This window comes from Pogona vitticeps, chromosome 2 (genome assembly GCF_051106095.1).
Source record: "Pogona vitticeps strain Pit_001003342236 chromosome 2, PviZW2.1, whole genome shotgun sequence".
NCBI lineage: Eukaryota > Metazoa > Chordata > Lepidosauria > Squamata > Agamidae > Pogona > Pogona vitticeps.
Genome location: NC_135784.1, coordinates 278,799,184 through 278,817,332, shown reverse-complemented (window position 1 = coordinate 278,817,332; position 18,149 = coordinate 278,799,184). Strand labels below are relative to the sequence as shown.

General features: G+C 42.1%; 1 long non-coding RNA gene across 2 annotated transcripts in view; it reads right to left on the bottom strand.

Moving 5' to 3' along the window:
* LOC144586378 (uncharacterized) overlaps nucleotides 1–18,149 on the bottom strand; it is a 33,105-nt gene that overhangs the window by 13,927 nt on the left and 1,029 nt on the right. The gene's annotated exons all lie outside the window — the stretch shown is intronic.

The following is an 18,149-nucleotide window of genomic DNA, read 5'->3' as shown; positions in this document are numbered from 1 at the left end:
TGGGTGGGCGCTGAGGGAAGTGTAGCTGTCTCTCAGATCTGCCCCCCCCCAGGCTATTCAATCCAATGTCAGGGCAGACTGGAAGGCTGGGGAGGGGGTGTTGCCATTGTATTCACAAATTCCTTCGGGATTAGCAGAATTTCCACCCTGGCCTGGCCTGATCTTGAGTGCCTCCATCTGGCTGTGGACCATGGAGACAGATTAGGGGTGGTGTTGGTGTATTGCTCTCCCCGTGACCCAGCGCTGTCCCTGTCAAGGCTGTTAGATTTTGTCTCTGCAGCACTGTTGCACTCTTGAAGGCTGGTGCTCCTGGGGGACTTCAACATTCATGCTGAGAGGCATTGTCTACTGATTTTGGCCTCGATTTAAATGAATCCATGACCTCCATGGGGTTGTCCCAACAAATGTCCCACAGACATGGGGGGGGGTGTCATACACTCAACCTTGTATTTTTGGCTGGTCAGGGACAGTACGATCTGAGGGTGACCAGGTTTTCTTCATGAGCCCTGTCATGGTCAGATCATCACCTGCTGAAATTTGGTTTGGCAATGCCAACACCCCCTTGCGGAGAAAAAGGGCCAATTAGAATGGTTTGCCCATGGAGGCTCTTGGATCCAACGGGTTTCCAAGATGCCTTGGGTGGGTTTCTGGATGAGCTGGTTGGCATGGGTGTCGAAGCCCAGGTTGCAGAATGGTATTCAGCCGCGATCAGGGCAGTTGACTCCATTGCACCTAAACGCCTTCTCTGTATCAGGGCTCACCCCTTCCCCTGGTTTTTGGAGGAGCTGCGAGCCATGAAACAAGTTCAGAGAAGACTAGAGAGCATTTGGAGAAAAGCTCCCACAGATGCTAATCGGGCTGCGGTAAAAAAAGATGACTGGCAAATACTGTAATGCCGTACAGGCCGCTAAGAAGGCTTATAACATCAGGCACATCAGTGAGGCAGCTAACCATCAGGTGGAACTCTAGAATGTTCCACAACCTCATTGGAGCCAGATGATATCTGGGGCCTTAGCCAGATGTGAGCAGTTTGCAGCCCATTTCTGCACAAAGATTGAGGCCATCCGTAGGGACCTTGACTCCTTTAGTACAATAAGTCATGTTGAGATGTCCAACACACCGTCTTGTCCAGTTTTATTGGATCAGTTTCAGCCTGTGTCATCTGATGATGTGGACAAGGCACTTTCACGCTCTAAGGCCAATCACCTCCTGATTAGACCCATTCCCCTCCTGGCTCTTAAAATTGGCCAGGATGGTGGTGGTTGAATGGGCCACTCAGACCGTGAACTCTTCCTTACAGGAGGGATATTTGCCCCCTATCTTGAAGGAGACAGTGATCCAGCCCATTCTGAAAAAAGTTAATTTGTCAGCCGACGTTTTAAACAACTATTGTCCAATTGCCAACCGGTTTCTCACCCTTTCTCAGTCAGTTCATGGGGAAACTGATTGAGAGGTTGGTGGTTGACCAGCTGCAAGCATTCTTTGAGGATACCGATAATCTGGATCCATTCCAATCGGGGTTTAGACCATGTCATGGGACACTTCTGGTTGCCCTGCTAGATGACCTATTATGGGAGGCTGACCAGTGGAGTGTAACCCTGTTGGTCCTCCTAGACTTCTCAGCTGCCTTTGATACTGTTGACTACAGTATCCTCCTGGATCGGTTATCGAGATTGGGGATCGGAGGTCTAGCATTATGCTGGCTGTGTTCCTTCCTCAATGGCCAATGCCAGAGAGTGCAGCTTGGGGGAGCTGTTTTGTCCCCGTGGAAACTACAATGTGGTGTTCCACAGAGGTCGATAATCTCCCCCTTGCTGTTTAGCATATACATGAGGCTGCTGGGAGAAGTCATTAGGAGATTTGGAGTTCACTGTCATCAGTATGCTAATGATACACAACTTTATTTTATTTATTTATTTGTTTGTTTGATTTATACCCCGCCCATCTGGCCTAAAAGGCCACTCTAGGCGGCAACTCTATCTCTCCTTTTCCTTTTCAGCAGGGGAAGCTGTACAGACCCTAGGACGTTGCTTGGCCATGGTTATGGACCAGACAAGGGCAAATAGGCTGAAATTGAATCCTGTCCAGATAGCGATCCTGTTGTTGGGAGGGCTTCCTGATCGGTTTGGGGGCCTGTTACCTAACCTTGAATCTGGGTGTGCTTCTGGACCCAGCCCACTCGATGTAGAAACAGATCCTGGCTGTGGCCGAATCTGCCTTTTTCCATCTGAGGCAGATTGCACACCTCTGTCCCCTTCTCGACAGGAGATCCCTAATAACACTGGTTCATGTGTTGGTAATCTTGAGGACTGACTATTGCAATGCTCTCTACATGCAAAATGCAGCGGCCAGGCTGGTCACTGATACATCTAAATCTGACCGTATTTCATCTGTCCTGGCTCGCTTGCTCTGGCTGCCAGTATGCTTCTGGGCCAAATTCAAAATATTGATGTTAACTTATAAAGCCCTTTGTGGTTTAGGGCCTTTGCTACCTGTCAGAGCGCCTTTCCTCCAGGTCATTTTCGTGTCCCACCCGAACCTCCTAGTCTTTAATGTTGCTGGTGGCCACTCCACAAGAGACCTGGAAGGCATCAACCAGGAACTGAGCCTTTTCAGTAGTGGCCGTTCCACTCTGGAACTCTCTTCTTCTGGGGGTGCGACTGCCCCCCACCCTCCTGAGCTTCCACAAGCAAATTAAAACCTGGCTTTTTACCCAGGCCTTCCCAAGCACCACCTTTCTGTAAAATTATGCTGGCTCATTGTCTGCCATCTTATGTCCCAGATGGGTGATTTTATTTGGGCGGGGGGGAAGGGTTGGTTTTTTTTTTTTAAGAAAAATATGTTTTATATGGTTTTAATAATATTTTGTAAGTCACCCAGAGTAGTGGCATGTTCACTACACCCCACCCATTTAGTGAACATGCCACAGCTCTGGGCGGCTTATATAAATATATAATTTATAAAATAAATAAATATACAAACAAAGTGCCAACAAATATGGGCAACAACCTATTGTCCAACAGACTTGAAATGTCCAATATACAGTCTAATCCCAAACAGAGAAAACATAAAAGAGTGTAGTAATTGTAGGGCCAACACATTAAGTGATTACGCTCAAGAGTTTACAAAAAAAAATTTTTTTTACTGCATATCAAGTGAGAAATACTAGGAGTTTCAGCTGGATTCGGGGAAATAAGAGGTGCTAAAAATAATATTGCAAATATACTGGCTGTTCTTCACTACTGGCTGTGCTGGGTTGGAGTCATGGGAGTTGCAGTCCAACAACATTTGGAGGGCTACAGGCTCCCCACTCTGGATCTACACCTATTCCTATGGTTCATCTTAACCCACACCTTTAGTGAAGCATAGGGTCTTTCAGCTCTCAGCGACAAACCAACACAGTTTGCGCAGCTCCTTCCCCCTCGTCAATGACTCACTACAATATGTTGTGCAAGAAAATATAAATGTTCTCCCACAGAATATATATTACATGTTGTACACACTACAGCACTGAATAAAGATCACTGGGAAGTACTTGCACAAATGAATTCAATAACCTGCTATTTAACTGAAATCCATAAATGGACTGAACATTGTAAGAGCCATTACATTTTCCCATGGATAATTGGAGTGCATACAGCTTGACATAGTTCAGCATGCAATTTAATTCCTGAAATTTTATCATTATTAAAACTTTGGAATTTGCTATTATTGTTGGGCATGTCTTTCTCCATTCAAAAGACACTTTTAGGAAACCAGTCTCTTCACATCAGAGTTTGGAAACACTACTTTTTTGGACGATAGTCCCTAAAGAACAGAAGACATGAATGTACCAAAATATTTGAGGTTGACCTTTTTCTCTGACACATTCTTCAGTTTCAAGAATATGATGCTAAAAACATCAGACACAGCAACTTCAGAATGATATAGAATGATTCTGTTCACTGTGGTCAAGAAAAATGAGTTTGTTGTTGTGAAATACACATAGAATTAAATTTAGTTATTCTAAAAAGATATACGCATGACCCACTGGTTTCACTGCACTTTTGGTTCTTTTAATACATCAGCTTGGGGCAGCACATATTTTTTCTATATTTTCCCTTCTGCTTCTTTCTTTAACAACCTTGACAACCAAAAAAGTTATGATCGTCATTTAAAATGGTGAGGGGCAGGGGTTAGAATTCCTATAGGAAATTTAAAATACTTGATTGATTGACTGAAACCCTATATAAAGGTAAAAGTTCCCCTTGACATTTTGTTCAGTCATGTCCGACTCTAGGGTGTGGTGCTCATCCCCGTCTCCAAGCCGTAGAGCCAGTGTTTGTCCGTAGACAGTTTCCATGGTCACGTGGCCAGTGTGACTAGACACAGAATGCCATTACCTTCCCACCACGGTGGTACCTATTTATCTACTCACATTTTTACATGCTTTTGAACTGCTAGGTTGGCAGGAGCTGGGACAAGCAATGGGAGCTCACTCCGTTGCGTGGATTCAATCTTACGACTGCTGGTCTTCTGACCTTGCAGCTCAGAGGCTTCAGTTGTTTAACCCGCAGCGCCACCATGTCCCACGAAACCCTGTAGGAAGACACAACTAAAGTAGGCCTATCGAATGAGTGGATTTTACATAAGCTGATTCACCAATTCCCTTCTGACTCAGTGGGCCTTGACTTACTACTAGGTTTTAGTCAATGCGTGATCATAAGTAGAGATGGGGACAAATATAAAAATGGATCAGTTTTTCTGACAAATATAGCCGATTCGTCATATATTTGTTGATCTATATTTGTAAAATTTTAAATCAGGCTTGACGAATATTTCGTCAGTTTTATTCGTTGATCCATTCATATTCGTCCATATTTGTTACCCCTTTGGAGGGCCCCTCTGAGATTGCTGGCTCCAATTTGAAGCTCTGGTGAATCAGGACAGAGATCCTAGATTGGCATGTCCGGCGGCCAATAGTGCTGCCGAAAGGTGCTAGGAAACTGTATATAAGCTTCCCTCAAGGTGTTGCGCACTTCTGTTTATGCTTTCCAAAGTGAGAACAGTTGGTGCTCGCTGGCTTGCTGGTGCTCTGTGGCAGTGGTTCTTAACCTTTTTGAAAGAAACGCCCCCTTGAGCCATTGAGGAAGTTATCATCGCCCCCCTCCCCGCGGTGATGAAATCTTTTTATTTATTTATTTATTTATTTATTTATTTATTTATTTATTTATTTATTTATTTATTTATTTATTTATTTATTTATTTATTTAAGACACTTAAATCCAATGACCCCTGAAAACAAAATTAAATTCCAAGAAAATGAAATGCCCCCCAAAAAGTAACATTTAATGATTTAGTTGCAAGTGAATTTTAAGACGCAAAAAGAAATATAAAAAGGGCATAAAACCAAATGCAGGAACTAAAAATTTCAAGACAAAAAGTCTGAAACTAAATTAAAATTGGAGGAAAATATATATTCATGCACACTGTAAAAAGGCTGCAGCCATCTTCACAGGTTTGGCTTGCTCCAGAGCCCCCCTACCGCCCCCTTCTGCTCCAGCGCCCCCACGCCGCCCCCTTTCATTCCACCGCCCCCCTGAAAAAATGAAATCGCCCCCTGGGGGGCATTATCGCCCACGTTAAGAACCACTGCTCTGTGGTTTCGCTTTTGCAGCAGCAAAGCAGAGACTTATATTTTTCTTTTTCATTATGATCATAATTCATCAATCATTATCAAATTTGCTGGGAATTTGGGGAGGGATTTCAGGTAGTTTAGGCTACTTCTTCGGAAGAGCTTGATTGTATTTTGAAATCAAATCAATCAAACCTTTTTCCCCTGGAGGCTTCTCTTTCTCTCTCTCTCTCTCTCTCTCTCTCTCTCTGTGCGTGTGCGCGTGCCTGTGTGCCTGTGTGTCTCATCCATGGGGGGGGGGGGAACTGTCGTCATCTGACTGGAATCTCTTTTCCTCTATATTCATTTTTCAAAAGTTCATTTTAAAGGGGCTTCTGTCTCTCAAGGAATTTGGTGGGTGGCTGGATCCATCTTTCCTTTCTCTTCCAAAAGTACTTATGGTGTGTGTGTGTCTCTGACTGAGACTTAGCTGGCAGAGCTTTTCTTTTTGGACTTTTTTGGATTCTCTACCACAGTGGATTGGGGGGGGATTTCCTAATTACATTATACTTGGGGGGGGCTTCATTTAGGAAGGCAGGTCACATTTTAGTAAAAGAATTACACCACCATCATTCTAAAAATAAAATTTATACACACTCTATTAGTTTCTTTCCTCAGTCTCCATTGTTTTATTTGGTTTTGTTAGGCAGGCAGTAGAAAATGAAGGGATTTCTTCAGGGGCAATCCAAGGGGAAGAAGGCTGTGAAGCTACACAGGCTAGGTAGCAGCACCGTCACCACGACCACCACGTGCACAACCACCTCTACAATAACCAGTGCCACTGTCCCTCCTCCAGTGGCCTTGCAAGCAGGCAGGGTAGCAAAGCTTCCAGAGTTGCCAAAAGAATTGCCACTCCTCTCCTTGGAGGAATCTGAGGAGTTACTGGTTTCCAAAGATCCCCAGTCCGATTTGGAACCAGTAATGGCAGGGCAGACTTCACAGCCCCCCCCATCCCCAGAGTCATCCGTTCCCTCCTCCCAGACCAGCAGCACCCCTGGGAAACAGAGTTCCTCCCAGGCCAGCAGTCAGGGGCAGGCAGTGGGTCCTCATTTGGGCAAACATGGCAGAGGGGCCATGTGGGATCATTTCATGGCACTCAGCGATGACCCACGGCTGGCATGCTGCAATACCTGGCTTGGGGTGGTGCAGAGGGGGGGAAGACCCCAGGCATCTGTCCTCCACTGCCCTCTGCCAACACCTGGAGAGGCACCACCCAAGGCTCCTGTCCAGGGAACGCACTTCGTCCGTGCCATCTGGGAGAGGGAAAAGAGCAGCTCCAGGGGAGGCAGAAGGAAGGCAGGAGGCGGCACCTCCTTTCAAAAGGACAGCCCCAGGGGTTTCTGGGGCCGGGAGCAGGAGGCAGGCCATGCTCCACGAAGTGACACCCTTTGGGTCTGCCATGACCCTCACCTGGCGATCGGAGAGCAAGGCCCAGCAGGTAGCCACTCATTTCATTGCAAGATGATCCTGCTTGGACTTCCACTGTCCATCGTGGAATCCCAAACCTTCCGCCGGTTGCTGCATTTTTTTTTGCCCCCTGGTATGACCTCCCCTCATGGAGAACTCTCAGTTCTAGAGTGCTGCCCTCGCTCTATCACTCTGTGAGGGAGGTGGTCCATGACCATTGTTCATGGCTACAGGGGCGCAAGGTGCAGTTCACAGCGGGCCTGTGGAGCAGAGGTCAGCATGGCTACCTCTCGCTCACAGCCCACTGGGGGCAGCCAGAGGACTTGAGTAGTGGCAGGTCATCGGTGACAGGGCCGCAGGTGGAGGCCCTTGCCCTGTTCCCAGGTTACAGGTTCGTTCTGCTACAAGCGCAGCACATGGAAGCTCAGGCGACAGGGAGGAACATCGCAGATGAGTTCCTGTCTGTGCTGCAGGAGTGGGCACTGGAGGGGAAGGTGACCCATGGCCACATGGTCACAGATGTCGGGCGGAACATGTTGGCGGCATTGAACGCAACGGGCTTTGAGGGTATCGTATGCATGGTGCACAAATTACGCTTTGTGGTGTGCAGTTCCCTCAGTCTGGGCAACCATGTCAAGCCCGAGTGGGACCCAGGCACCCGGGAGACGTGGGCACTTCTGGAGCAATGCTGCTAACTGGTGGGACACTTTTCCCGCAGCCTGAAAATCGCCTGCCAGCTGTCTGAGAGGCAAGAGGAGTTGGGTCAAGAGACCCACCTTCTCCTGACAGGCCGGCCCACCAGGTGGAACTCCACCTGCACCATGGTGTCCCACCACCACGTCCTCCACGCCCATTCTGCCCGGGGGGAGAGAGTGCCACGGATTGGCTGGCCCTCTCCAAGATGGTGGAGGTGCTCAACCCTGATGAGGCCCAAAAAGCTTGTCCAGGCATCACCCCATCGCACAGAGACTGCAGAGTTTATCTTGTGTCAACCACCACCACCATCCCTTTTCTTCATCAATAACAAGACAAACAACACCATCGCATGGCTTCAGACTACAGAGCTGATCATCTGGTTTTCCAAAGCTGTCCTCCTGGCTTCCCCGTGCCAAGAGGGCTGGGCTGACCCAAGCCCTTCCTGGTAGTTAAAAACAGCATACTTGACTAAATAATTAATTCTTTCTGGAGGCTTCCCTATGGGAACCTTGCAAGACGAATGAAATTTATTCGTCTTGCGAGGCATTGGTCTTGGGGAAAAAAAGGTCTTGCAAAGCATGGTCATAGAAGAAACTGTCTTGCGAGGTACCATAGCGATCGCAAAAACCAATCGTCTTGCAGATTTTTCGTCCCGCGAGGCATTTGTCTTGTGAGGCACCACTGTATTCATATTCATTGATTTGTTAACCTTGATGAATAACAGATCAAAACAAATCACCATTTTTTAATCCCCATCTCTAATCGTAAGTCATACAGACTATTTCAAAATCGCATTGAATAGAGGATTCATCAAAACTTCTTTGTATTGATATGCTATCTATACTTTTAAAAGGTTAGAAATAGTGGCAAATCGCACATGATACTTTTCCTGTGATGTTGTTTGATGTTAGTCTATTCTCTCTTTTTTCTTGCATCTTTTACAAGTCAGCAAAAGAGGGAAACTTTTTTGACCAAATTGTGAATGAAGCAGCTTTGAATAATTGGCCTTATAGCAGGAAGAAATCACCGTTTTAGAGTAGATGTAAAGGGACAGAATAAGCTTCAGCCTCTCACAGCTGACTGCTATATAGACACTGCAATGAGGCAAACCACGAGAACAGTCTGTGACAAAAAAAGCCTGATTAATTTTCTGCTAGTCTGAAATCACCATCTGTGTATCTAGTGTTGTTTCCAAAATAGATCTTTCAAATTCCTCATCCTTGATCTGCCAAGAAAATAATTTATTGGCCTTTTCACCTCCTTCATATACAAGTGCACTTGAGTGTAGCAAATGCTTACAGATCTGATTCTCAGACAATTTGTTATATTCCGCCCAGAAACCATTTATAAATTATCAAATATTAGAAAAGATTTTACACTAGGGCAAATAAGTTAAATGTTTAACTCTTAGTAAAATGTCACTGGTTTCTGGACTGTCTATTTTCCTCTTCCCTTTCCTCTTCACTGAGGCCTTACAGCAATTTCCCTTGATTACAACTGAAAACCATCTATTGTGTCTGTCTCTTAAATTTGCAATGGGGAAAATGTAAACAGAGGGCTGATGGCCTATAACTTTCAGGTAAGTACAAGAGGAATTTTTAACACAGTAATGAGTCCCAGTATGGAGTTGCTTGGAGAAATAAAGAAATCAAATATCTGAAACCAAATAAGGACAGTCCCAGATCTATCTATTTACTGAGGGAGGGCATCCACAATGTTAAGGAAATGGCTCCAAATATGCAGTCTCTAAAACCCTAAAATAAAATACAAATGCAAATATGTAAGATCACTATGTGGATTCACTCTTCCAGTGCCCCTCGTGCACAAACATGTTAAAATTCTAGTACTGTACTTAAATCAAGGTGGTAGGGGCCTTATCCTTATGCATGGGAAGAGCATCTTCTACCTCTCCTAGTCTTTCTAACTCAGATCCTGAATCACAGCACCTTCCTAGGACTTCCCCATACATTGGGCTTAAACAAATACTCCATAGGGGGTTACACTAGTAGGGGAGGTTTAAAGTTTTCCTGCTACTTTAAAAGCCCTGCAAAGTTTAGAATTGCTTATCTTCTACATCTTTCTTTATCATAGATCTGTTTGGTTCTTGAGGCCAACTGGAGAGGCCCTCTTCCTAAGGTCTGTTCTACAGTAACTCAGAACAGGGTGTTTAGTGTTGTGGAACCTATTGCCTGCAAAAGTCTTCCATCTTAAATTCAACATGCATCAACAATATTTTACCTTTAGCTATATGGTGGAAAATACCTATTTGTGCATGTCTTCCTTCCATAATCTAGCCCACCATCTATTTCACAGACAAGATAAATATTGTATTTTAATTTTTGAATTATTATACACAGAGGTCTCTGTTTTATTACTTTTGTATACCAGTTTGAAATGATGAGATCTAAGTGGCACATACAGTAAGTAAGTAAGTATGAATGACTGACTGACTGAATGAATGAATGATTTTCACAAGCAGAAGTGTTCTGTCAATAAAGTGTTTTACCATTGCAGTCTATTTAGTGTTCCATGAGTATTGTGGGACTTCCACTAAATAATTTGGCTTTGTTAGCCGGACAATCTTAAATGGGTGGCCACTGCTTTGTGACAACCCATTCCTTGACATGCTTTTTTGGAAGCGTGTCCCATTGGGTTCAATCAGTCACTCTCCAACAAACAGGCACAAGACTGCAGCCACATGCTTGAACAAACAGCGTTCTTCCTTTTTTTTCTTGAATGTGGATTGGATGTTAGGGGCCTAGCTGATGATAGAACTTCCAATGCATTTGGGTTTGAATGCTTGTCTGTATACATTAGTAATTTGTAACCAACAAGTATATTTTCATGCAGCATTTCAAAAATAAATTCAAAGGACAACAACTACTGACGTTCAAAAACATTGAATAGCAATCGTAACAACTGTTACATGAAAGTAGTGCTTAAAACAGTCATATAGATAAAGGTAAAGGTTCCCCTTGACATTTAGTCAGTCGTGTTTGACTCTAGGGGGCGGTGCTCATCCCCGTTTCCAAGCCGTAGAGCCAGCGTTTGTCCGAAGACAGTTTCCGTTGTCACATGGCCAATGCGACCTAGACCCGGAACGCTGTTTACCTTCCCACCAAGATGGTACCTATTTATCTACTCGCATTTACATGCTTTCGAACTGCTAGGTTGGCGAGGAGCTGGGACAAAGCGATGGGAGTTCACTCCGTCACGTGGATTAAATCTTACGACTGCTGGTCTTCTGACCCTGCAGCATACAAAGGCTTCTGTGGTTTAGCCCGCAGCGCCACCACGTCCCCATAGAATGTGATATGAGACTGAGTAAAAATATGCACAGTTGATTTATTAGGATACGAATGGAAATCAGCATTTCATACAATGAACATTCTTTGTGAAACCATAAAGTATACATGTAAAAACTGCGTATTTGTCTATTTGTAAATAAATTGATAATTACATGGAAAGTCTCCTGTGTCTTTTTCTGCAAGAAAGTGCTCTAAAGGCTAGTTGACTGTTCAGGTAGGAAGACGGAGCACAAGACAGTAGTTTAAGCAAGCAGATGTTGCATCGTATTCCTCTGTCTGAAAGCTAGTCTTCATTGTCTAAACTTGACCTTTCTCACTTGTGCAGATATATGATGACAATTTTTTTATCTGGGTTATGTGAACTAGGTCATATATGATAACACTTTTGATTTTGGTTATAAAATCTAGGTTAATGTTGAATCAAAGCAGAAACAGTAAATACAAAACAATGGTGGATAAATGTCTAGTAATTTTGGATTCTTCAAGCACGCCAACAAATTCTCAGCTTACTTCCAAACTAGACAAGACTTGTCCCCATAAAGATGACATATTTTGTTCTTTTGCAGGCATTACCTATTGTTGTCTTCTTAATTGTCCAATCTTAACCAAATGAATCATGCTACTCTTTATTAATGCAGTAAAATCTTATACATAATTTCCTTCCAAGTAAGAATTTCACAAGAGGCAAATCGCACCATAATTGCACTGCATAATAAACAAGTAAAAGCCATTATGAATCTATGCTGCTGTCAAACTCTTGACCTCTGTTCCTTTTGTGCATTGCTATTTCCTTAGAGGCTCAGTGTACTTGATGTGACAGCCTACTGACAGCCCATCCTGTGTCAAGCTAGGCAGCTGGAAGCCCATTAAAATCAGTGCCTTTAGAGGTGTCTGACTCTGTCACATAGGATCAGCTGGTGAATCGTGCTTGTGTTTGCTTTCCAATACAAGGCACTATGAGTAAAAAATATATTAAATGTGTTCTGTGCTGTTACAGAGCGTTTCCATTATCTGGAAAGGTTACATAACTGGTCAGTGAACAGACATTTCTGCTATAAATACTTTTTCTCTCTCTCTTTCAGGTGTAATTCCTAGGAATAGTACTTTTTGAATGATTTATCAGATACTGTAAATATTTGCATGCAGTTTATGTTCATCCTGCTTTACTGTTATGTCATATTTGGTTCATTATGGTTCCTCAATGTGTTAGAGTCCAACTGGTTGGGGATAATGTAACTTGTAGTCCATCACAGAGGTTAGACTGAAGCTGTATCAACCTAATCAGTAGTGAGGAATGGTAGCACAACAACATTTGAAGGGGATGGACACGGGCCTTAGTCTTGTTTAAAGACATACATTCAATCTTTATGGTGTCCTGAGGCTCTTTATTGTTTTAATTGTTGATCCAAGCAGTTTATTTCACCTCTTTATTCTTTTCTACATTTTAATATACTCATAGAATTATGAAGTTGGAAGGGGCATATAAGGCCATCGGGTCCAACCCCCTGCTCAATGCAAAAATACATGCTCTTTGTTTTAGAGAAATCAAAGGCAATGGTTTATCGGTAAATATTTATTGGAAGTATCAGGATGTAGGCATGTACCCAGTATTAATAGGCAGGAAAAGAATACTTTTGCTTTTTAAAGAATGAAGGAAAAAAGATACATGCATTTGTTTTTCAAAATGCACTTTCACTCTGTCTTCTCTATTCCCAAGACAAGCTGGCTAGCTGAACTGCTTGACAACCAATTTTCTGTTTGTTTACTCATTTATACCATGCCTTTTTTCCAATGAGCATTATTTCTGTCAACCCTCCCCTCCCCCCTACTTTACCTTCACAACAACCCTGTGATGAGAGTAAGGCTCACTAGCCCAAGTTCACTCAATGAGTTTCACAGGGACTAGAATCTTAGCTTCTAGCCTCTGATCCTAACTGCTATGCCAGTAAGAGTTCCGATCATAGTCCAGATTAGGAAAGTATGACATGAATTAGAAATTAATTAGACAAATACTCAAATAAAAGAGAACAGTGCCTTATTCCAAATACAATTGCTTACTATTTAATGCCATTCTGTAGAATTTATAAATGCAGCACTGAGGTGTCAAGGGTAACACTAAATGTTCTAGTTAACAAAGTTGGGCTTCTTACTAACTATGAGTTAAACTTATTAAATCAGGGAACACTGCAATGTGCATGGCTGGTATGAAAATCCATTAAGTATCACAGACAAGATTCATATAGATGGCTACTCATCAGGACTGGGAGTAGTCCAGTTTTGCTACACAAAGTAACTGAGAGGAAATAAAGATTATATACTTGATTGATTGAAAAAGTGTGTGTGTTGATTTAAAAAATACTGCGTATGTGTATGCACTCTGTAAGATCAGTTTAAATGAATGAAGTGTTTACTTACATGTAAACATTTATACATGGTAACATATAAAGCTTGATACCCATTGTGGTGTAGTGCAGTGGTTCCTAGCCTTGGGTAACTGAGGTGTTCTTGGACTGCAACACCAGAAAGCCCCACCAGAACAGTGGATTTAGAAGGTTTCTGGGAATTGCAGTCCTAGAATATCTGGGTTAGTCAAGATTGGGAACCACTAATGTAGTGGATAGAGTGATGGACAAGGACTTGGAAGACTGGGTTCAAATCCCTGCTTTGCCATAGAAACTTACCAATGTGGCACTGGTAAAGCCATTCCCTAAATTTTTAACTTGTACTAGTGCTGCACCTTGAAAGCCTGGTAAGTTGGTGTTGACTTCAGGGCAATGAACACAAATACTGTATAAAAACCTAGTTTAATTTTGTAATTCATACAGTAGACCACAAGAGGGCACCAAACAAATATGCAGTAGTTGTCTGTTCACACTGCAGAACACAATGGTATCTAATCATGCAAAATTAATAATATTTGAATTAAGATGATGCCGTTGTTCTCATCTTCATTACATTAGCTTTCAGCATAGAACACAGCTTCTAGCAATGCGGTTTGCTATAAAACTATAAAAACAATCACAATAAAACAGTACTATCAAACTGTAAATAAACATGGCAAAGGAAGTACAGAAAAAAAATCTTTCACAGTGGCTTAAAAGTGCATTAAGTCAGTGATGGACTTTTGCTTAGGGGATGCCTCTTGCTTGGTCTAGCTTTCTTAGGAGCAGGTGGCATCAATATGTCAGTTTCACCAATTTTAGCTGGTGTAGCAGCATCGCTTCTTGGAAACAGGTAGCTACAGTTACGCATGCGTCAGTAATGTCCAGGCTAGGTGCAATACTAGGGTGAACAGCACTTGGTCAGCAGGCTATATGTGCTCTTTGCTCCATTGTCTGTCTCTTCCAACCCCCTTGATCAGCAAAATGGTTCCTGCATATTTGTTTAAAAACAAAGCAGTGTGTGTGTGTGTGTGTGTGACAGCCATTTTTGAAAGCAGAATTGCACTTCCTGCGGGGTTTTTTTCTGCTTTGAAAGAAAACAAACACTGGAGGTATTTTGCATGGTTTAGAATGCAGCAGCCAATCTGTTAGGAGGAATCTGGCACCATGAGCACATTATGCCAGTTTTTCAGTTGTGTGTGGCTACTAATTTGTTTCCAGCTCAGTTGAGATACTAGCTGTGGCCTTCAAAGCCATTAATAGTCTGAGTGCCCGAAGGACTTCCCCAGAAGTTTGTAAGCAATTACATTCTCAATTAGAAGCCTTTTACTAGGTACATCTGACTCCTGAAGTTAGGTACTGATAGCATGAATAATTGCAAGGGTGGGTTTGTTTGTTCCTGGAATCCCTTTTTAAACAGTGCACAAACAGATGGAAGGTCTTGTGGTGGTATGCATTATATAGGAGTGTCATGAATTATGCTAACATACCTCTCAGCCCCACCCCACTGAAAAACTCCCAATATATTGTACTCTTGATTAGTGGAGTGCTGCTGGAGAAGTGACATCCAAATTACAGAACTCACTTTCTAAACAGAAGCAGATGACACTTTTCTTGCTATCTTTTAGGTACATCTCATTGGACTTCAACAGCATGTGAATCTGACTTCTTATGATATATGTTCCTCCTGTTCTAGGTTTTATTTTTAAAATCTAGTTTATGATTTGTAATTATTAATTACCATACTGTACGTGATCAGCTCCTGTTTTTAATTGTGTTATTTTTATTATTACTGTTACTATTGGTATTAGCTTTTCTTGGTTTGTTGCGTTCTTAGACATTGAATTGTTTTTTAAAAGTGGAATATAAATCTTTAAAGTAAAAGAATTAAAAACCTTGGAAGAATTTTTTTAAAAAGTCTTAGCTGGCATCACACTGACATCGTGAGAAATTATCCTAGTTATCTGTTAGAACACCATTACAAAGGCAAGGCACCACAGCATATGTTTGGAAAAAATTCTCTTTCCGAGTGCCACCTACTTTGCTTTCAATGAGATACCTGGAGAAGGGTGATACCATAGTCCCAGTGTTTAGACAGCTGACATATATAATGGCAACCGAACCCACTTGGCTGAATCCTGTATCCCCAAAAAAGTGGGATATTGACTGATTCAGATCAGATCTGAAGCAGATCAGATCAGTCCAAATTGGATCTAAATTGATTTGGACCAATTCAGACACGAAAAGAAAGCTAGACAGTTTGTTTCCAAATTGTTGCAAAACAGCACTGTAGAAGGAAACTACAGTGGGGTCTCGACTTACGAACGGCTCGACATACGAACGTTTCGACTTACGAACTGCTCTCATAGGAATACATGGACTCGACTTACGAACTTAGATTCGAGTTACGAACTCTTTTTTTCCTTTTTTTAAAAAGCTAAGTCATCTTAGGTTAAAAGGAAAAAAGAAAAAATATCCCCCTCTAGTGGCAGAAGGCGGAATAGCAGCTTCTCATTAGTTTCTATGGATGAAAAGAGCAGATACGGATTAAATGGTTTTCAATGCATTCCTATGGGAAATGCAGATACGACTTAAGAACTTTTCGACCTGAGAACTGCCTTCCAATACGGATTAAGTTTGTAAGTCGAGACCCCACTGTACCAGGGTGATGGTGTTGGCCGGTAGGGAGAGAAGCTGGACTTTGCTTTTTGAGAGAAAACAGCTTGCCATCTCAAATCATGATAGTATGATTGGGGGGGGGGGGGCAACAAAATGACAAAAAAGGCAAAGAATTGTAGCACTGTAAAGATTAACATATACATTTATCTGTTATATCTATTCGTTTTTAAAGTTCCACAATATTTTGCCCCCCCTCTTGTTCTTTTCCCCCTTTAATTTTGTCAGCATGCTGAGACAGACTGACACTCTACTGCTTATTTGGAAATCTCAAGATAAGAAATTTATCAGCACTGTTTAAACACAGTGCTTGCAGGGAGGGATTATGGGATTAGCAGAAGTTACTTATCTCCTTCTCTTATGCACTTCTGCCTTCTTTTGCTTATCTTTAACTGTTGAAAGTAGAGTATTGTGGTTGTTGTTGATTGTCAATTAGTCTGAATATGCATCTTCATTTCCATCTCTTTTTCTTAGTAATTCGATTAACCTTATGTTCTTTTAGCCTTTCTTGTTGGTTGTTTGAGGAGTAATCTGGTAATTCTGCATGAATTTATCTTCTTCTAGCTTTCAGTCTGGACTGGAAAAGAAATTTACCAGCAGCTTTTGATAACAGTTTCTGAAATAACTTTTTTTGTTGGAAATTTGTAGTTGTTTTATCAGCCACACTAGACGCTGTTCCAAGACCTCTATTCAGAGCACGTTACCATAGTCGCTCGAGACTGAAGAATGCCTACAGTAGTAGCTCTATGTTTACTGTACTTTGTTTCTCTCCTTCAATTATGTGAGTACCCAACATTCAATTATCCTTTTCTAATTCTCCCCAAATCTATCCTTAACCTTTATTACTCTTTGTATTTGTTTTTTTTTTATTTCAATGAGTCTCTTTGCTGTTTTCAGTGTTATTTTAGAAATTCTACCTTATTCCCTTACACATCCTCTCTATAGTCTGGTGTCAGTTTTAAAAGGTTATGTCTTATTTTGGTTGAATCTGTATTGCTTCGTGTGCTGCTTCTGTTTTTGAAGAAGAAGTCTTACTGCACAAGTGCCACACATAGGTCATAGACACTTCCATAAAGAAGAAAAACAACTAGGGACAAAGATTAACTATGTCCAGGTTTGGCAAGTAGTAGTAGGAGCTCTCAATCATCAGCCTCAGAAGGACACAACAGTATTTTATTTATTGGTTGCAATCCTATTGGTGTTTGCATGAGGTTTGCATAACTTATCATGCCTATTGATGAGGTGCTGGGGTGCATTTTGGATGTGCAAACAGGCATGTCATCAAGCATGTGACTGCAACATGCCCTGACATCTTGGCAATTATTTGCAGAAAATTTTAAAAAGCTTAGATGAATACCATACTGAAGGTGGGAACAGATATTTAAACAGACAGCTTGTTGAGTGCTTAGCAATGTGGTTATAAGAACCAGCATGGGTTTCTCAAAAACAAATGATGCCAAACTAATATTCTCTCATATTGCAAGCTTCATAGATCAGGGTAATGCTATGGATGTAGTATATCTTGATTTCAGCAAGTCTTTTGGCAAAGTTCCCCATGAAATTCTTACTGATAGGTTTGTAAAATGTGTGCTAGTAGATGCCACTGTTAGATGAATATGTAGATGATCAATGGATCAAATCCAAGAGCATTCACTGATGATTCCTCATTATCCTTAAGAGAAATGACTAGTAATACAGTATTACAGTATATTTGAGTTGAGCTAAAATGCCAAGAAGGCCAAGAAGCTCATTTCAGGAGTTTTTGCTTCTGCAAGTGTGACCTGCTCAATTCATTCATAGGAATCCCCTATGAAATTATTTTCAGGCAGACCCCATGAGAATTATCTGTTTTTAGCTATACACCATTTTACTTGTACCTTTAAAACATTTTGACTTCGCAACAAGGTGGCTGTTATTGCTCTTCTGCAAGGATCTATATAACAACCAAAGGTAGAATTGTTGGAGTTTCTTCTTTTGTTTTCTAGCCAATATGCTAAAGTTTGGCAGGCAACATTTGCTCTTTTACTG